Source organism: Venturia canescens, chromosome 3 (assembly GCF_019457755.1).
Source record: "Venturia canescens isolate UGA chromosome 3, ASM1945775v1, whole genome shotgun sequence".
NCBI classification, from domain to species: domain Eukaryota; kingdom Metazoa; phylum Arthropoda; class Insecta; order Hymenoptera; family Ichneumonidae; genus Venturia; species Venturia canescens.
In genome coordinates this window covers 20,624,242-20,647,136 of record NC_057423.1, presented here as the reverse complement: position 1 = coordinate 20,647,136, position 22,895 = coordinate 20,624,242, and the positions used below count along the sequence as shown (strand labels likewise).

General features: G+C 32.3%; 1 protein-coding gene across 12 annotated transcripts in view; it reads left to right on the top strand.

Annotated features, from left to right (window-relative positions):
• LOC122408384 (calcium/calmodulin-dependent 3',5'-cyclic nucleotide phosphodiesterase 1-like) overlaps positions 1-22,895 on the top strand; it is an 885,001-nt gene that overhangs the window by 293,606 nt on the left and 568,500 nt on the right. For 2 of the 12 annotated variants that reach the window (XM_043415132.1, XM_043415130.1), the window contains exon 1: positions 6,542-6,917. The exons of 5 other annotated variants lie outside the window; for them this stretch is intronic. The gene's annotated coding sequence lies outside the window, so the exon portion shown is untranslated. Of the gene's footprint in view, positions 1-6,514; positions 6,918-22,895 lie in introns of those variants that run through there. 5 more of the 12 variants (XM_043415127.1, XR_006260480.1, XM_043415131.1 and 2 more) reach the window with 5 other exon arrangements.

Here is a 22,895-nt window from a genome sequence, read left to right as displayed (position 1 = left end):
GGTTGGATAAAGTTGGCTACATTCACAGCCGATCAGTTTCTGTTCTAGAATTTGAGGATATATTGATATGTACGGTAATTAATCGTTACTCTTTTTTAAGAGTTGCATTATATTAACTATGTCGAAAAATAGTTTGAAGAATGTTTATCTTTTGGGTGCTTTAAATAATAGTTTGGCTTCACGCAAACTGCCTAAAAACTGAGACGTTTTAAATTATTTTATGTTTAAGTACAAGATCTTCAACAAAACAATTCGTTTATGTGCCACGGAGGTTATTGAAGAAGTTCAAAAAATTTGGAGTGTTTTGAATGTACCACTGATAAAAAATCAACATGCAATTGCTAAAATGAAATCACTTTTCACAGAATGGAAGAATTTGGATAAAAGTCGACTGAAAAAACATTCGGAGTTTCATCAATTGAAAATAAAAAAAATTACTGATAAGTTAAATGAATTATTCGATGTGAGATTGAAAAAAAGAAATATCTGATGACTCGTGTCCTCAAGAGCTGTTTTTGTTAGCAACAAAAAGTGTATCGTCTCTTGACGATGTCCTAACCTTCTTTTTACAGAGAGTTAGGTGATTGGTATGAATGAATTGAAAAATAAACAGTGGAATTATTTTTGTAGAAAATAACAACAACTAGTTTATTCGGTGTATAATACAAGCTGCTCCGATGTGGACAGCTTGGAGTTCCTTACGAATCTGATTTTACAAAAATGCTTAAAAATAAGGGAAGAGGAACAGTACCCCTTCTTACCAGCTAACGAAAAATTTGGATTGGCTACTGTAATAAGAAGAGAGGAGGGAGCAAAGTATATGTTCAAAAAATGTAGAAAGTACAGAATACTCGAATTCTTTGCACAGATTGCCAAAACGTGACGTACCGACTTTTTCGGAGCTTGACGATGCTAATGATAAAAAAAAAGAAAGGAAATAACGTTTATGAGGTGGATGCGTAAAAATTCCCAGTTCAAAAAATCTTCTATTTCCAATTGCCCCAAGTGGACGCCACATGTCGGCCATAAACCCTCTGTGCGCCCAACCCTTTACCTGCGCTGGGCCCGCGGTGCCATCCCTCGCTCCGGTCGATCTTTATAAAAAAGTGGCGCGTATTATTCGCGTTGCAACAAAAAGTAAAGGCCGATTGACACATGTACCAGATGACACAGAAGTTGGTAATTTCCCTCTAGAGCAAATAGAAAACGACACTAATGAAAATGGTAATCATTATGAATTTCTTATGTGCTAACAAGACGTTAGATGCTAATTTTTTTTCAAGTTTGTTATTTAAAAATCTAATCACATAATACAATTTTTTTCAGCCTTAAGTCAAGCTTTGTCTGATAATATATATTTCTTTCGAAGATTTGAGTCAATCATCTAGTTCCTGTTCAAGAGCACCAAAATGAACAATATTCAACTTTGAAGACGAACTTCCACAAAACTCAAGCGAGAATAAAATGCACATCATGACTGCTGAATTATCATCAGCTTTAGACAGATGATCAAATGTCTCTAGCAGAAATGCTGCTTTTATTGTCATCGCTATCGTTAAAAGTTTGGGTCATGATCCGAAATAAGTTAATGTTAGCCACAGATTAATCCATAGAGATCATAATAAAATGAGAAAAATGATGGCAATAGACATAAAAAAAAATAATTCCGCTGTCGAGAATGTAATATTACACTGGGACGGTAAATTACTCCCAGATTGTAGTGGAACTCAAAAAGTGGACAGGCTTCCAATAGTTTTATCAGATCTAAATTATGAGCAACGTTTAGCGGTCCCAAAATTAAATAGTGGTAAAGGATTCAATCAAGCCCAATCAATAGTCGCAGAGTTAAAGTGATGGGATATTGTTCATAATGCGAAAGGAATGTGCTTCGACACTGCCTATGTGAACTCAGGTCTGCGCAACTACATTTCTGCTGAACTAGATTTAAACTTTGTGCTCAAAATCAAATATCATTCTTTATTGTAATTGGTTGAGTTTTTATTTTTTATCTTTTTTATTGATTATTATTGATTGTGATTAAAGGTGATGAGAATGGTTCGGCAGTACATATTGAGGAAGCTTTGAATAAAAAACTGCTCTGGTTTCCCTGTCGGAATCATATTTATGAGCTAGTCTTGAAAAGTGTTGCTGAAGTTGTCTGGCCTGCAAGTTGTGGTCCAAGTCCTGCAGTTTTCAATCGGTTCAAGAATGTTCTACGATCGATCAATCCCAAGTATGAAACAGAAATGGATGATCAAGATGTCAAGCAAATTTTGTGTGAAAAAAAACAAGATATTTTGGAATGTATTCAATTTCAAATGAAGGTATCTTCATTTGAAATTCGCGACTAAATATCATTTTATTTTTATACGAAAAATATCATTAACAGATCGATGAAAATATTATAATTATTTTAGGAATTCCAACCTAGAGGAGATTGTAAAGAGCTCCTAGCTTTAGTCTACATATTTTTGGGAGAAGTTCCACCTCAAGCAGTTTCTTTCAAGACTCCTGGAGCCCATCATCATGCTCGATGGTTATCAAAAGCAATTTATTGCTTAAAAATTTACTTATTTAAAAATTAATTTAAACTTACCAAAGTTGAAATTCCTAAACTATCACAAGTTTGTATCTTTATTGTTGATGTTTATATTAAAGGTTGGTATAATGCACCAATCAGTATCTACGCTCCATATCAAGATTTTATGTTCTTGAATAGTTTGATAGATTTTAAACACACAAACGTAAAATTCTCCAATGCTGCATCAACCAAATTTCTTAGACATCTCTGGTATTTGTCCGAATATCATGTGGCATTATCATTTTTCGATGAAAGAATCCCATCAGCCATTAAGATAAAAATGGTTCAAGCAATAAGAAATCAACAAAGTATGACAGGAAACACGAGGAAGCTATATTTAAAACAAGAAGATTTAAAATCATTCAGCTCGAAAGATATAAGTGATTTTGTTACTCAGAAATCAATGATTTTATTTGAGAAATTCGGTTTGTCTACTAGTTTTCTTGATTTACCTGTAGATCAATGGGAATCCGATAACGAGTACCAGGCTTCTTTAGAAATTGTTTGATCAATTAAGGTTGTAAATGACATTGCCGAAAGAGCTATAGCATTGATTGATAAATATAATGATAGTCTCACTTATGATGAAGAACAAAGGCAATTTTTGTTACAAGTTGTTACAAGCTGATTATCGCAAAAAATATCCCAATTGTAGTAAACGAAATTTGTGTGCTTGATATATTTTATCTTAATCTCATAATTAATTTTAAAATGAAAGTAATGATCTTATCACTTTTATTTATAATATGAATAATAATAGGCATTTCATGATTACATTAATGTTTTTCTAAAGGATGTAAGCTCTTGAAAACTATTGTAAAATTTAAATAAAAATTTTGTACAACTAGCATATCATTTTTTTATTTTAAATAAAATTTTTGATATATTTCTAAGGATAATCTTTGTAGAGAATTCCCTACAAAACTATACCAAGGTTTTTTTTGTATTCAGTATACTTTATTGATTATAAACAAAAAATAAGCGAAAAAAACGTTTTTTTTTGTCGAAAATTCTTATTTTTGCGAGAGCTAACTCGAAAATTGAGATAGAGGGCTGTAGTTTTGACAGAATTTTTTTTTCATGACTATCAACAAAATTTTGATATGGGACCGAGAAAAAAAATTTCATTTCATTTGGCACAGTCTAGTGTACTCGTTAGCAGCATAAAGATGCTCAAATAAAAGAATATGTTACTCCACACCTAAAGAAAACAATGCAATTTCAATCCTTATAGACTAGTTATTATTTTTATTTGTTACTATTTAATATGTATGAAGTCCTTCGTCCAGCATTTAGACGTGGTTTGTATGACAATCTAGAATCGCGCCAGTGCTTCGGAGACAAGCACATTAATGTATGACGAGTTGCTCCCAGAGAGTTTTTACAGAAGCGATAGTGTTTTTCAACTGTTTTCAAAAACTTTCAAAATTCATTTCTTCAACAATTAAATAATTATACTTATTCAAAGAATACTGTAAATTAACGTATTTTTTTCGTTAGATCGCGACCTCTTCAAACTCTGTAGCTTAATGGATTGAAAAGATATTAATTATTTATTTTTTAATTGCATAAAAAATGGTGCAGTTTTTTGCACACATTTTTGATGTTTATTTGTTTTTTATTTAGTGACATATCTGGTGCGATAATACAAATTATATACCTACAATATTTCCGAGAATGTCTGTTCATGCTGAGAAATATCATCATAATTGTGAAGTGACAACTTACCGTTGTGTTAATTTTTTGTTTTCGGGTATTCCAAACGTCAATAATATTATTAGTATTTTGTAATGCGTTCACCATGCAAAGTTTGCATTTTTAGTGGTGTATTTATTTTGTATGCTAATGAGGTTATAACGATTGCAGATGTGACAGCTCACTGATATGTTAATACCGATATGTTAATTTTTTGGTTAAAATGATTTTTTCTGGCTCTGTGAAAAAATATAGACAAGCAAAAAATATATCTCAGGTTTTCGTAATGAAAGAGGCAAGAAAAAGGCGAAGAAAAAAAAGAAACGTAAAGGTAGAGGAATCCAAAAGAGTTGTGTAATAGAAAATCAACATCGTTTCAGGAGAGTCTGCCAGCCAGTGTAAAAGACAAAAAAAATTGGTAGCAATTTCTTCTTCGATGCTTTTTGAATTGATGGTAAAAAGATATAATATATTTTAGAATGAATGAGATTTTTTTCTACTTTGAGAATATAGTCTGGATTCTGAACGATTGAAAAAAACCCATACCTTTGCATCTTTGTCATGGTTATAGTTTTTATCAGCTGTTTCCAAGATTGAAAATGGTCATTATCGTTGTCATTATTTTATATTATTAAAATTGGATATTTTCCTTTGGGAAATGTAAATAAAATAACCCAAGACAGGAGTGATGAAAGGAGCAAGGGACTACAAACATATCGAACAAAGAAGCAAACGCATTATCTAGAAAAACACTGACAATGAGAAAAAGGTTTAATTACAATCAGACTCGACGTATTGAGGGAATTTCTGGTAGTGTGAAAGAAAATAAAGATCCCATAAAATTTTTAATTCGGAGTGCACAAAATATCATCAATTAAGGAGGGTGGATCGCGACGATACAATGTTGCCATGCTAAACCACGTTAAAAATATAGAGAATTTCAAAATGATAAGAATTTAATAAAATTTGGTAAATGTATACTTTAAAAATATACGAGACAATATGAATTTTTTTAGATTTTTTTACCACAGAGCTCTCGAGTAATTGAACACTAAAGTTCACGTGTATAAGCATAGAGTTTACATATATACAGTTGTACATCTCGTGCATAAAAACTTCGATTTAACGCTCAATTATTCGATAACCATGTGGTAAAAAAATTGTATTTGTATATTTGATGCCAAAGAATGTTATCACCAAATTTTATCAAATTCTGATTATTTTGATTTCGTGATCCACCCTCCTTAAACGTAAAATATAGTATAAATACCTTAAAAAAAACTAGAGACGAGTATTTAGGGTTTTTGGACAGTCATATGTAAAATTATAGAAACCAATGAACGTAATACTTTTAATTCAATAGAATAGACACTATAGTCAAATAAATTCATTAAAGTTGAGAAGCACATTGGATTACGAAAAAAAAATACAGAAGAAAAATTAAACGCTAAAAATTACACCCACAAAAAATACAAAGACGAAACATTTCAAAAACAAATTGCGATTAAAAAATTAGGATTACAAACATTTCAAAAAAATAAAAATTATAAACGAAATATTGGAACAAAAAAAATTTACCCGTTGTACTTGGTGATTTTTTTTCTAGCTTGCATTATCTAATTTTACCTGTATTTTATACACACGGATTCGAAAGTCGAATACAACGCCTAGTACAACGGCCTAGGTTTTTTTTTGTTTCAATTTTATGGTATATAATTTGTTTTTGTTTGTAATTTTTTTAACAGCAGTTGATCTTTGAACAGCATTTTTCTTTCATCATTACATCGATAGAGCAGGTAAGAAATGATAAAAACCGTTTTTTTTTCATCAGTTTGACGTACTTAGTATGTAGGCATCCATAAACAAAATACTGTGAATGCACTTTTGAAAATTCAAGTAAACCTATAATTTTGTCGCATAAACGAATTAAGACACGCGATAATCATATAACGCATTACGTCAATAGACAACGTGTATTATTTTTTATTATCCATTACTTAATTCCTTTAATCATTTTAATACATTTCAGAGAGACAAAGAGAGAGAGAGAGAGAGAGAGAAGCAGACCGGGAGGTAGCGTGGTAACGAGGGGTGAGCGGGGAAGGGTTGTGGAGGGGGGAGTCGAATCGGATCGAAATAAAGAAGCGAATAGAGCAAGAGACAGTGGGTGAAACAGAGGAAGAGCGAAGAAAGACATTCGGCTCACTAGAACCCGGCGGGGGCGAAAGAGAAGGGGGTTGAAACGGTGGAAGATTGAGAATGGGTTTAGTTGTGGCGCTACCGCGGCTCAGGTCACACGTGTGTTAATTTCGCGTCATTCTCGGGTTAAAGTATTTCCTGAGGTAAAAAAAATACTAAATTCAAAGATCTAGGCGTGTTCATTTGTCAGTGATCATACACAAGACGCTCCTACTTGTTCGTCGACGTTTATGCAGAAAAAAAATTGTTCGTTTTAGGAAAATTGAGTCTCTTTCGAAAAGAGGGCTCGTTTCGTGGATTGAATTGCATGAAATGATGTTTCCATTGTCGACGATGACATGTTGACGCCGCACTTTGATTAGCGAATGCTAAAAGGAGGGAAAAACAATATTACGGATTGTCAGTGTTGTGTACCTAAAGATAATATAGACTGTCAACCGATGTGCGTGTTATGAATATTATATAATGATATTCCACACATTTACTCCATGCATATCTGATAAATTGAAGTTATATTTATTCTTATTTGTGTATAGAAACCTTGCGGGTGATCAAACGAATACATGATATCTAGGGATAGGCAAAACCCTTCCGTATTGATCCTCCAGGAGATTACAAAATTTCAGAAATTAATTGTGTTTTTTTTATATTCAAATCAAATGGATCTCACTGAGAAACTTGTAATATATGATCCTAATCCATAGAAACCCCTTAAAAAATTCTTATAGAGGAGGTAAACAAACAAAAATATTTTGTGATTGGTAACTTGACATTTTTACCTTATTATCCTCTTTTTTTTATCGCTGAACTATACAGACATCTACACTCAGTCAGATTCATTCGAAGCCATTCTTTATTGAAATTAAAAACACGTTCAACTTGCTTTTCTCAATAAATTTTACAACTAATCTTCTATGTACGTCATTATGAATGCATATATATGTTAACTCGTCAAATCAGTTGTCTATGTTGGAAGTACGAGGGACAGATAAGGTGATTAAACAACTCTCAAAAACCATATCAAGGCAAGCAAACTTAAACCATGAAAAAATTTTTACCGTGCAGGACATAATTTTTCTCAGTATAATGTTTAAAATTTATAATTTATGAATACATTATATTCGGTATTCAATTTTATTCTTGTATAACTGTGGAAAACATAAAATAAAAGGTCAATCATTATTACCACCGAGTTCAACAAAAGTTAATTTTTGTTGCGGTCTTTATGAACAATGATAGAAGCTGACTAAATAAATAAAGTAGCAAATAAGTATAGATCCACCAGTTTGATAAACAAAATATTAATTTATAACAAACAACTAAACGAATATTGACTAGAATGTAGATTAAAAAAATGGCGGACTTCATCCTGGAATGAACTTGAGGATGTGAAAGAATCTAACGACAGATAACTAACAATAAGTGTACTGGCTCAATATAGTACGAGCGTCAATGCATTAAAATAAATAGAAAAGTATGGATAGAGGAAAAGAATGCGTAGAGAAAATTCTAAAAGCCTTAACTTCGAATGAATTTGAAATATAATAAATTTATACTATCGATGTAAGTAAGCATATCTGCTTCAGTACTCCCCTAACGAAGTTTGAGGGATCTCATTTTCAATATCATAACGCTCTCTGAATGGTTATATCTAGTCACGGTAGCAATTCGGAGACAAGCACATTTATGAAAGTGAATTTGCTGCCAGACTCTTTATAGAAGCCATCGCATTTCAAATCAGTTTTGAAATTTCAGTCTTTCATAGTAAAATAATCACAGAAATCTACACTATATTGAAAGTTCTCGGATTTTTTTCCTATTGATCGCGACCTCTTGAAATTTCGTAGCTTAATGCATTCGAAAGATATTAATTATTTATTTTTTAATTTCATGAAAAAATAGTGCATTTTTTCACACACTTTATTGATGTGTATTTTTTTAAATTTTATCTCGCCATATTAGTAACATTTTGGTTCCATACAAATTATATAGACCTATATATGTTCGTGGTACGCGACTGTATATCTATGGGACTGAAACGTCGTGAAACACTCGATTACTACATCTTGGGCCTAAATTACTATATCTCGGGATTGAGTGAACGGATTTACTTGCAACAAAGATCAATTAAAAGAAAAAAATCGTCACCAATTTCCAAATTCTTGACTGCAACGGTTCATTCTTCAAAACGGTTACAAAAACGCTACGACGTCATGAATAGACATATTCTCGTATATAAGAGTTCAGGAAGGCTCGCGCTGACTTTTTTTCTACACACTGTTTTTTTCTTTTAATACTTGGTGTCGAGTCACTACCGCGTCTCTTGATATTTTGATTCCATTCGCGTTCTGAAGATTACACTTCCATTCGAATTTCGATAACCCAGATATCTTATCAGGATATTCCAGAAATATTTTCCACCGTATAACTTGTAGAGGAGCTCTCTACAAAATTTCCATTTGAATTTTTTTATGGATCAAGTGACACGCTCGCGGCTTGACTCCCATGTCAAAAAAGGAAGCTCCCGCGAGGCTGGCTGCACGTTTATGTACGGGGCATTTTACACTGGGTGTACTACTCTAAAATCTTAAATTTTTATATTCCACTTATTTTTTTTCTGATATTTCAAAAGAATCTCCCTTCATTTTTCCCTACTCATTCTGGCCATACAGTCATGAGATTTTTTTTTTTAATTTGACGATACTTTTTCAAACTCTTGCAACTTAGCGAAAAAAAATCGAATTAATCTTTGTATTAAAACTTTGTTTCATTATTTGTTACATGTTCCCAACTGTTTCTCTCTGGAAGAAAAAAACATCTATTCTAGAAGGTTGGACATTTTTATTTTTCTTTCATGTTTTGACCCATGTACTTGTCTATAAACGTCACATTCCCTTTATTAATGCATTTTTAATCTCAATTTATAAATTTTCTATACTTTTCGTTCATATTATCATACGTTGACTATACGAGAAGAGTAAGCTAGAGTATGATATTTGAAACAGAACGTGATGTGCTCCCGCATCCTTATGTTAGAAATATACTAATCATACATAAATGTCTTTGATACTCCAGTGCGATGATTTGAGATGTGATCCCGAGGTCCGCCAGCACGGGTAGCTGCTCGCGCGGAAATTCACCGATAATGTATCCCATGATCCGTGAGCTCCTGCTTCGGAATGTCCTCGGGAATGTCCCAAGATGGTCAATTGTCACAAAACCCTACCGAGACCACAGCTCTTCGATTCTTCGGTACTAACTTGGCGGCAATTCATTTGTAGAGTTGAATAAACTTCGTAACCGAGAGCTTTTCACGCTGGTGTGGTCAATCCTGGTTGTCACTGTATGTTCGTCAACGTATGAGCATTAGGGCGATGCGAAAAACCGATATTTTTTTTCTCGGAGCTCAAAGAGAAATCGTTAGTACATTTAAAAAGTAATTTTTCAAAAATTTCAAATGGTGCTCAAGCCATTTTTCGATATTTTCCTTTTTTATCAAAAATCGCGAAGCAAAATTTTTTTTTTGCTCTCATAGCAGAAAGTGTTAGTACTTCGTGGAACCATAAATCTAATAAAATTTTGTCACTTTAAAAAAAAAACTTAAAGCCTACCTCGAAACATTTGTTTCTTTTTTTCTCTACATCTAGCTATAAATTATGAGATTAAAAAACGCGTTACTACAAATAACTTTTCTTGTTGTCCTTCCAAAAGAAGGGGTGAAAGTATTTTGCAAAAACAGTTTTTCAGAATTTTATCAAATTAAAATTCTCTATTTCCAAATTTAGTATTTCACCGTAGAAGACGTTATAACTTGGGAATTTTCTAATTTTTCTATAATAATAGAATATTAATAAATTTTATAATAATTTAATAATAATAATGAATATTAATAAAATATTTTGACTGAATTTTGATGGAAAATAAATGTAGGCTAATTAATGCGAAATTGCAAAAACTCTTAGTTCCAAACTGATTGTTTATAATCAAACTTTTTGAGTTTGTACAGGATGGTAATTTTGTACCATAGACCTATTTTCATCTTGTTAATTCAATTTTTTTTTTATATATCCGCAAAAGTGACGAGATCAATTTTGGAAATTTGATGAGAAATATTTAGGATTTTGCATTTATTAGTTTACATTTTTTTCTAACAGAACTCAGTCAAAATATTTTACTAATTTTTGTAACGCATAAGGAAACTAGAAAATTTCCAAATTTTAACGTTTTCTGCGGTGGGATATCAGATTTTGAAATAAAGAATTTGAATTGGGCAAAACACAGCTTTATTTGGCATGTTGTCATTTTCGAACGATATCCTAACAAGTTTTCATGCATAAAAATATATATCTGTATGAAAAATACAGGAAAACTGAAATTGATCACTTAAGAAAACGCAAAAGTGTTTATTATATCATGTAATTTTGAAAAACTATGTTCTGCAAAGCTCATTCACCCTTTCTTTTGAGAGGATGACAAAAATTGCCATCTGTAACCACACATTTCTTAATTTTATGATTTATAGCTATATATGGGTTTTATGGGGCAAAATGGACACTTAAGGATTTAAGCAAATTTCATTGATGAGCATCTTTCATTGATGAGGTCTTTTAACTATTTTTGAGTCCCAAAATTGATGCCCGGTCCTTGTTTCCCGAATTTCGTAAAAAAAAATTTCGGGGCAAAACGGACACAGCCCCTCAGAGGCATAAAAATCAGAATATCGACATTTTTCGAAATGTAGCAGTTTAGGTGACAGAAAAAAAGCTCACCAAGACAGCCAAATCCTTGTCTTCTGAAGACGTTTCTTGCATTTTTTGCGAAGGGTTATATTCATCGTCCTCCGAAGATTGAATTTACTGTGTAACATGCAAAAAATGAGCACACACTTGTGTACAGGTGTTGAAGACGAAGATGTCAGCTATGAGTGCGATTTTTGTAAAAAATGAATAAAAAACCTTTTTTCCTTATTCGTACTTTGATTACTATTGTGGTTTTTAAAAAAAAGGTCAAAAAAGCGAATGGATAGTGAGAAAGTAGCTTGGAATCTATTTTGCTCTGAAACTTGAAGTTTTTGGGGATGTTAGCGTGGAATTCAACAATTTACCATGATTCATAGTCAGGACATGATTTGGAACCGAAAAAAAATTTTTATGCATTTTATGAAATTTCAGTTTCGGGAAAGTCCGTTTTGCCCCAAAATTCAACCTTATAGGGCAAATTGGACACTGTGTCCGTTTTGCCCCATGTGTCCGTTTTGCCCCATGTGTCCATTTTTCCCCATATTACCCCAAATTTTTGCCCCAAATTTTTCGAGAGTGACAATATTTTGAAAGATTCATCATTCCATGGAACTTTCTGTTATAGGAACAGAAAATAAAATTCGCTTCGCGATTTTTATAAAAAAAAAAAAACAAGAAAATATTGAAAAATAGCTTGAGCACTATCTAAAATTTTGTTTAAAAGTCTGAACTTTTAGGGAAATTACTTATTCTTGATGTATCAGTGATGTCCGATAGAGCTCTACGAAAAAAATATCGATTTTTTTAATCACCATAAGGTATAATAGTTAACGTGAATTTTGTTGTTGCATTATTAAAAGAGTTTTACTAATGACAGATATTTTATAGGAAAAGACGTTCAAGACGTGATGAGCGACTTCGACGACGACGACTATTATGAGTCCGACAGGAATTGAAAAGTCAAATTTTTGTAGCTTAAAATAAACATTTTTATTTGTCAATTCCATCCAAGTTCCTTTTTGTTAGATTCATTTACTCCTTTCAGCTTCAGTTAGACAGTTTCGGGTAAATTCGGTCAAACGGAATATCAAAAAGCTTCCTGATAGAGGAGATGCTACATTTAATTTTTGTGAAATAAGTTTCTTCCATATCTGGACAGCTCATTGAATCATGTCGAAAATTTTTTAGAAGTATTGCTATGACACCGATCAGTAAAACATTTTTAAATTGTCTCAACATATATTGCGATAGATAATATTCTCTTCTAAAAAATATTTTGTTCGTATCAGCTAACCCATATTGATTTGTAAATACGATTTTCAAATATATTACGATGAACATTTTTTTTGTCTCATTTCTAATTTTTTGAAGTTATCTTCTGGATCGCACTACAGTGTTGGCTTTTGAAAATTATGTTTCTGGTAACTCTTAGAGCTATTATTTATTACTGGTAAAAAATCAGACGTATTGCTATGACACATGGCAGGTCACTTTTTTGACACTTTGGAAAATTCGGTCAGGTCAAATGCTACGCGGAAAATTTCTGATATGAGTATTTTTGTATTCAGGATAATTGTATCTATCGCTTTAATGCAGTTTTAGTTGTATTGCTGTGTCACAAAAATTTTGTTTGTGGTCTCTCATACTATTACGCTTCTCAATTCAACGATTTCTTCTGTGGCTCTTATTCCAGAAAAAAATAAAGTGGATTATTCGTTACGCTTGAGTAGCAAGAAATTTCTGAGAAACAGACAGATATGTACATATATCAAATCCTTGGCAAAAACTTTAAAAAAGTAAAAAAAATACGCCATGCATCAAAAAACTGTAATAATCTAATCTATAGAGTGATTAGTTTTTATAGTTGATATTACATTGCAATAAAGCTTTAATATAGTTTTAGTTATATACAGAAATTAGTCTTACTAAATAAAAAAAATATATTCTAACTTAACCAAGTGTTGAAGTCAGTTAAAGTTACCGCCATTTAAATATATTTTCACAATATTACAATCCGCAACACATGTCATTTTCGATTTAATTGTCATATAATATGAAAAACGTTTTATTTTAAAATTCATCAAGAATTTATTTTCAAACAAAATGATTTTTATATGATATGATTATTGAATCGGAAATGAAATGTGCCGAATTGAAATATTGTGAAAACTTAAGTAAAATTCTTTTCATCAGGTCTGAACCAAAATGCTATTATGTTTCTTTTTTCAAAAAGAAACGAGATCTGTGGAAAAATTTTAAAGTAACGCCAAGTATTAAAAGTCCGTATCTTGAGTTGAAAAATATTTTCAAAAACCAATTTTCAAAGTGAACAAAGGGAACTTTTAAAAAAAGAAATAGAAAATTTAAACAGTATCTCTTCGCATTCGAAATTTCCACTCTTGCATTGTAGAATTGAACTTGCTAAATGAATAATCAAAATCGTTGCTATTGCTTGTAAAGAAAATAACATTTTCATTGTATGAGAAGTCTTTAGTTTTAAAATTGATGAATCGAACTCGCCGAAAAATAATCTAAATCGTAGCCAAGAATCAGAAGCTTTCGATTAATGCCTTCAGTAGTTGGTATTTCCGACCGTGCATCGTTATTTCTTACGGTTGATCAGAGTTTTGACAGTTCCAGGACTGCTGTTGAGCTACAAAAACAAAACAAAAAATTTCTATTGCTTTTTTTAAAAGCTCCTTTTGTTCACTTTGAAAATTGATTTTTGAAAATATTTTTCAACTTAAGGTACGGACTTTTAATGCTTGGCGTTACTTTTACTTTTTTAAAGTTTTAAAAGTGACGTGGAAAAACGCACCTTCTATATCTAAATATACACGGACATCTTTTTTTGACTACGAAAAAAATGATACGAAAAAAATAACTTCAATGCAAAAACTATATACAAACACCAGGTATGCAATGCGAGTATATTATTTCAATTCTGCGTTTTTTCCGGTATTTCCAAAATGATTTCTTATAGCAATCAACCACAATATGATCAATTACCTATTTATGTCTTTATATTATAATATCAGTGTTTCAATATCAAATAGAGACACTACCTTATTCAAGTACCGAGGTACTCAGACGGGATTTCCCAAACGGCTCGGGAATATTCTTTTCGTTTTTGGGATTATAGGGGATACCGAAAATGTTTAAAAACAGCATATTGTAGCAAACGCTCTCGCCGACCTGACCTGAACGCCGTTCCGCGTCGAGTTGAACTACCTTAATATTAAGGAGCAAGTATGAAATAATGGTTTGAACGCGAAATTTTTTTTCTGAAAAATTTAACAAACCGAATTCATTCAATTTAAATGATTATATTGTATCCAACAATTTGTTTCTTCTTATTTTTGTTAAGAAATTGGCGATCCAGTTCGCCAATTTTAGAAAATTATATTTCGCTCGTGGTTTTACATGAAGTCGATTTTTAATTACGCGTTTTAAATTGTCTCAAAATTATAATAACGAAAATTCAAACATGTACTTGATAACTCTTCCCTAATCCCGAAATATCACCGAATCTCTTCAATGTCCTAAGCGTCCGTGAAGTTAGGTAATTTACGGATCACAGGATAAGGACGTTGCCGAACCCCTCCGATGTCCTATATAACAATAAATGGGGAATTTTTAGGTTATAAGCGTGAATTCTGAACTACGGGATACTGATTTGCTTTGAATTAGAAAATGAGTCTCTCGAATCAGTTGCGCACCGACTTATACCCCACTCGGTCGTGAGCCGTGACTTTCGGTGATTGAAAGTCTAGCGCCGAATGTTAATCTTGCATCCTGTTCTGTGCATGTTTTACTATCTTTCGATTTCTGATTAGCTTAACGTCCGTGTTCACGCAATTTGATTCACTTGCTGCTATCACATAGTCTCGACCGTGGGATGTGCGAAAGTTCATTTTTATGGTTTTCAGCTTTATTTAAAATCAATTATTATCAATTTTTAAGAACATAAATTGAACGAAAAATGTGTTTGTGTCGCGATTTGTTCTCGAAAATTCGTTCTGCGCATGTACTGTAAAACGCATTTTTGTTCAACTGATTTACTGATTTTCGTATAAAATTGTAGAAATTCCGGAACATTTCTTTTGTATTTTTAGACAGTATGGCCACCGCCTGTCAATAACGACGTGGTCAGTCGGTCGTTGTACGCGATCGTGAAAAACACCACGGAGTGTTTCGGTTTTTTTTAAGGGTGTGTTTGGTCGAGTCGAGTCACGAAGTGTTACGGAACAATATTGGTACTCTTAGCAGCGGTTGGTGATTAAAAAAAAATTAAATTGAGTCGCTACACAACAGTTCGGCTCAGACCATCTGTTACGCGTGAAATGTCTGATAATGTTTTATAACTAACACTTTCATCGTCAAATGACTGAATCTATATGTAGATTTTCAACATCAATCAGAGTCATGCGATAATACGGTCAGCTTTTTTTTAGGCATAAGAAAAATGGCCTCTTGCGCAGTAGTGACATTTTCGACGTTACTAAAATTCGACAAAAAAATTATCAAACCAAGTGTAAATAATTTCAACAGAACAATTCGAAATAAATTTTAAGAATCATGAAAAAACATTATATTTAAAAAATTCAAATCTGTAATTAATCTTTAAAGTGCAAAAAAATAAAATAACACGTAAGAAATAAAAAACCGAAAAATCGCGCTTGAAATAATTTTGGGAACCGATGCCCCATTCTTTTTATCTTATTCTAACAGTTGAATCAATTGAAAAAAAATTCAATCCAAGTTACGCGTGGCATTAAAATTTATGATATCAATTCGAGGCCAAGTATTTAATGGTAATTCGAAATATTTATTCCTATGGGAACCATCAGGAACTTGGGAAAGTTCTAATGAATCAAAAGAGTTATTATTGGAGTTACGTGCAGCACTACAATTTTTGATATCAATAATGACAAGTGTTTTATTAATAATTCAGAGTTTTAACATTATGAAATTGTTTTGAGAAGCATTTAAAACCAAACAAACAACATCAAAAGTATAGTAATTTGTTACTTTATGGTGGCAGAGACTTAGTTAGAGAAAAATCTTCTCAGACTTTCAGGATCCCCTGGTGTTATTCACAATATTCGACGTCGATTTTGGATCGGTACAAATTATGTTTAAATATGTGTAAAAGTACTTGTCCGGCCCATCACTTTTCATTTAAATTTCTCATTCAAATAAAAATCAGGGCCCTTCCAGGAATGATGGATCATAAGTACGCATATATTGGGGATTGAGAAAGTTATTTTCAAGTAATTTTTACTCAATTACATTAAATTAATAAAAAATGCAAATAAATTTTCCTGTAATATACAAGGAATATTATTGTTCATCGATAAATGGAAAACATTTGGCACAATGAATATGTTTAAGCTTCTAAAATAACCCCCTAGTTTATATTGCAATGACGGCACTTTGTACTTCTTATTTCTTCCAGCGAACAAATTCCATTCGATATAAGAACATACTACTATTGAGAACATTACACTGATAATAAATCGCATTTCAATAAATTTTCAATCGGATTTTGCTATACAATTTCATTTTTTTATGATTGATTTTTATTTTAATGAAAAATTTAAATGAAAAGTGATGGGCCGGACAAGTACTTTGACACATATTTAAACATAATTTGTACCGATCCAAAATCGACGTCGAATATTGTGAATAACACCAGGGGATCCTGACAGTCTGAGAAGAATCGATTTTCCTCTAAGTCTCTGCCACCATAGAGTAATAAATTACTATACCATTGATGTTATTTGTTTGGTTTTAAATGCTTCTCAAAACAATTTCATAATGTTAAAACTCTGAATTATTAATAAAACACTTGTCCTCCTATTGATATCAAAAATTTTAGTGCTGCATTTTACTCAAATAATAACTCTTCTGATTCATTAGAACTTTCCCAAGTTCCTGATGGTTCCCATAGGAATAAATATTCCAAATTACCATTAAATACTTAACCTCGAATTGATATCATAAATTTTAATGCTGCGCACGTAACTTAGATTTAATTTTTTTTTCAATTGATTCAACTGGTAGAATAAGATAAGAAGAATGGGGCATCGGTTCCCAAAATTATTTCAGGCGCGATTTTTCGGTTTTTTATTTCTTACGTGTTATTTGATTTTTTGATATTTTAAAGAATAACTACAGGTTTGTATTTTTTAAATATAATGTTTTTTTTCATGATTTGTAAAATTTATTTCGAATTGTTCTGTTGAAATTATTTACACTCGGTTTGATCATTTTTTTTGTAGAATTTTTTTTACATTTTTCGTGATATGATCAGGAAACAAGGGACCATCAATGTACTTGTCCCAACCTTTTTTCACTAGGGGAATTTTTGAGATTCTACATCACGTCTTTTTTCTCAAAAGTTCTGCAATCTCGTCTTTCGGGTTAAATTAAGCTGAGCTAACCACAATCACGCTAAGTTCAAGAAATAAAAATGAAAACTCTATACTCTGCGAGCAGAAAATTGAAAATTCGATTGAAGCAATCTTTTAAAAAAATTTCACATACGAGACAAAAGCACTCGTCACAACGATACATTCTTGTACCTCCTTACCTATTTGTTTTGCATAATTAAGACAATAAATTGGCTATGTGTAGGCAAGAATTTCCACATTTTCAATAAAGCCGTAATAGTAAAAAATTCTTCGTTATCTCATATAACTTGCTATTGATGAGCTCAAGAACAAAAATCAACAGAGGGTGGAATGCGGAATTGGAACATTGGTTGATATATCGAGGTCTATACACTGTCACACATGCTGGAATAAATGAAATTTTCGTAAATAATGATTTTCCTATTTTTTTAAAATAATAATATATAATAATTATAATTTTTTTACATAATAAATCGGAAGGCGTATAGTGACAAATAATTATAATCAACAATTTGAACCATGGATGTTTGTTTTGTGTGACCAATGTTTGAAATTCGATTCAAAACTTTTATTAATGTTGAAAATACTGGATAATCAGTATCTTAGTGGAGAATATTATCCACTAATACTAGTGGATTGTAATATATTTGATATTTTTTCACGGTTTGAAATAATTTTCATTGCGACGTTTGATCATTTTTGTTTACATTTTTTGAGGTTTAATGCGAAAACGGACGATCATCAATGTACTTGTCTGAATTTTCTTTGCTCGAGAGGAGATTTTTATGGCTTGATATCAAATCTTTTTTCTGTGATAGTTCTAAACGATACAAAAAGTTTTACCAATAAGATTTTTAAAAGTTTTCTAAAGTTTTTCTGTAATATGTTAAAAAAAAATTCTTCAATGATTGTTGCCAAGTTTTGTGCAATTTATAACAGTTTGATATTCTCCAAATGTTTGAAATAATTCCCTTAATTTTTCAACGAATTCGAATGTTTCCACAATTTTGTGAGATGTGAGTATGTCGAATTATTTAAATTATCATTTGTCTCAATTCGGTTTTCACTCATATTCATCACGTTATACAACTTTTCTTTTTACTCAAATAATGATAGAATACAAAAACTCGGTGATCTTGTCACGAGTGCACACGTCGGATCCCTTTTCTTCACTACTCCTCTTTTCTTTTTCAAACAACCCTTAGCAACGATACATCTCCTGACATATGCCTCACTTCAATTTCACCCAGGCACCCGTGTCTGACGTCTTTGCAACACCATCAAACAATTTTGTTTTACTTCGACACGGCCATTCTGATTTGTCACATGTCCCCATGTGACTCATCTCTAATAAAATATACAATTCAATAATTATTGACTCGGTCAATCCTGACAATCTTCATTATTTTATTATGATTATGATGATGATTATTATTACTATTATCATTATTTTTAATCTTTCACATAGTTAAGGTTGATCAGGTCACAACTGCAGTTCATTCAATCAAGAGACGCGGTAGCTGCTCGACGCCAAATTATCACATTACGTTTCATCACTTACATCCAGTGGAATACTTTTCATTTATCAATGACAGAATAAACAATACGTCTATCACTTACATCCAGTGATAGGTATACCTTTTTCTCATTTCACTCTTATCTTCAACATTCTTAATATGTGATAGAATTCTTGTAACATTTTTAACTGATCGAACGTACATTGTAAGCTGAATACCCTCTCAATGTTTCATCCATAAATTTTACTGGAGTTTATTACTTATTTTATGTTATTTGATTTATTTTATTAATTTTTGATATCGTGAAGCTCAACTCACAAAAGTCTAGATCCCCACTATATTAATATCCGGCATTTTCCGCAATCGGTCATGAGCATATTTGTATGTTCGTTTAGAATCGAGAGAAGCGAGAACATATCTATCTCTTTCAAGAATTTCGGTTATTTTAAAAGGTCCTTTGTATTTAGGATCAAGTTTTGCTTGATTACGTTCTTCATTTTGAAGCAAAACAAATTCTCCTACTGTGAATTTTTTTTTACTTTTGCTTTTGTTTGATCGAATCTCATTTTATCATATGCAGCGTTTTTATTCATGTTTATCACAGCTAATCTTCGTGCTTCTTCAATATCAACTAAAGATTCATCATCCTCTGCAAACATTAACTTCAAAGGTCTAGCGATTTTTCCAATAAACAATTCAAATGGACTCCATTTTGTGACTCTATTAACAGTGCAATTCAGAGCCAACTGAACATCTGACAATGCATCTTGCCACGAACGTTCTTTACTCGTTTCTACCGCAGTTAACATATTCTTGAGTGTACTCATAACACGTTCCACTTGTCCATTGGCACGAGAACTACCAGTTACTATTAAATGAAGATCAATTTTATGCGAATGACAAAATTCTTTGAAATCTGAACTCGCAAAGCAACGACCTTGATCGGCAATTACTCGTTTCGGAGGTCCAAATAAGAAAACTCCAAGCGATAACGCTTTGATACTGCTCACTGCATCAATGTGAAGTGTATGTTGTAATATTACAAACTTTGTGAACGCATCAATTATCACGAACACATACTCTTTCTTGTCATTATTCCCACTGAGCTTTCCAGTTACATCAAAATGTACTGTATGCCATGGTATAACAATCTTTGGAATTGGGTGCAACTCCACTTGAATCTTTCCCGAGTGTGCTTTTGCAATTTTACAAGTAGCACAATTATCCACAAATTTCCTAACAAATTTAGCCATATTTTCAAACCAATACAGGTCATACAATTTTTCCAACGTTTTCTCCCATCCCAAATGCATCAAGGATTCGTGAGTTGTACTAATGATAGACCATCTGAGAGTTCGAGGTAAAATTGATAACCATCTGGATCTTCCATTTCGTTGAATCTTCCGATACAGTACTCCAGATCGAATCTCGAAAGTTTTAGCCATTTCCTTGTTCATTTCTTCTTTGTTTAAATCATTAATTAATTTTGAGATTTCAGTATCCCGTTGCTGCTCTGCAGCCAATCAGTGTTTAGAAAGATCTGTCACATAAACATTCTTTTGCGTAACTTTTTCAAACGTTTTTATAGATAATTCGGGTAGAGGATTTCTTGAAAAGAAATCAGCATGGCTCATACTCTTGCCGTTTCTATGAATAATTTCAAAATTGAATGCCTGTAAAAATGCCCACCATCTATGAACTCGTGGAGTAAGATCTAATTTCTTTCGTGATGCTGCAAGTGAATTACAATCGGTAACCACCGTAAATTCACAACCATGCAGATAATGTCTAAAATGCTTAACTGCATTTACAACTGCCAGAGTCTCCAACTCATATGAATGATATTTTGATTCTGCATTTGTAGTACGTTTGCTGAAATACGCCACCACTCGTAATTTTCCTTCTATTGTTTGCATAAGAATAGCTCCATACCCAATAGAGCTTGCATCTGTATGCAATTCAGTTGGATATATTGGATTATATATTGTCAATACTGGTTCATTGGTCAATAAAGTGATGATTCGTTGCCTTACTGCTTCATGATCTGGTTTCCACTCAAAATTTCTTGCACAAGAACTTGTCAGAGCAAAGAGTGGTGCCATAATATGGGAAAACTTTGGCACAAACTGACGGAAATATGATGCCAATTCTATGAACTGACGCAACTGAGCTACTGTTTGTGATGGAGGTAAGGCAATTAAAGCCTCAATTTTCTTTGGATTTGGTCTAACTTCACCACAACTCACTTCAAAACCCAGGTATTCAACTTTTTGTTTCATGAAAGAACATTTCTTGATATTAAAGGAAAATCCCGCTTTTGTGAGTGTGTACAATACATTATGAATTCTGTTTAAAAATTCACTTATATCTTGAGTTCCAACTATAAGGATATCATCCAATGACATATGTATTGGCAAGATCCTCAAGAGCATTTATAACTGAACGCTGAAATATTGCGGGAGCATTTCGAAGTCCAAACGGTAATGTAAGGTATTCAAAGTAATCTTCCGAAGTTATAAATGCAGTTTTCTCGATTGAATCAGGATGCATAGGCCATTGATGATAGCCACTAGCCATGTCCAAAATGGTGAAATAATAACATCCATAAAGCCTGTTTATCTGATCTGATATCAAAGGCAATGGAAATCGTTCGGGAACCGTGTTATCATTTAACTCTCTATAATCTAAGCACATTCGATCCGAACCATCCTTTTCCTTGACTAAGAGGATAGGATTTGCAAAAGGAAAAGAACTTGGATGAACAATATGAGTATCTAAAAGCTCTTTTATTTTATCACGAACTACTTCTCGTTCTTCTTCACTCAATCTATATGGGCATCGATAAACAGTTTTGTTTGCATCCTTGAGACGGATGTGTACCGGTTCCACTTTTGAACAACCATTTGGAGTCCCACACACAAATTGGGCTTTGAATTCATTCAAAATAGTTAATAATTTTGGTTTGAATTCCATCGGAATATCGGTATCAACATTTTCAAAATCAAACTCTTGTGGTTTTACATTGCATGTATTAACAACACATGTTTTTGTTATTTTCAATGTATCCACTGTCATTAATACAGTCAACTCTTGACTCAATATTTCAGCTCCGATCATGATGTCATGACGTAAATATTTATCAAGCAATACATGAAACAGAATTTCAAAAGTGATAACATCAATGTGTACTGTAGACAATATTTGTAAAGTGCTGTTAACACTGGTTTGCCCAATACCAGTCATAGTTACTACATTACTTATTCGTTTGCCTCGAATTTTATTAGCAATAGTCTCCTTCATAAGAGAACATTGAGATCCAGAATCAAAACAAAATGAAAACTGCTCACCGGATTGTCGGAATACACTCGTAGGTGTAATAACTACACACATATCAACACGGTGTTCAATAGTATTGTCAGTTTTCTCCTTTCCATATTTTTCCGGACAACGTGAAGCATAATGACCAATTCCTTGGCATTTGTAACAAGTAACTGAGTTCGAAGATTTACTTGAAGTATTTTTCTTGAATGATTCTTTGGCAACATCATTCACTCTATTCAGTTTTTCATTTCCTTTCTTCATTCGACACGTTGATGCTTTGTGACCGATTTTATTACAATAGAAACACTTGACAGCCGAAGATACTGGTGTTTTCTTCGATTGTTTAAAATCATTTCCTTCATTTCGATCATTATAATTATCCACAAACTTTTGTTTTAAGAATGACATAGCTTTTAACTCATTATGA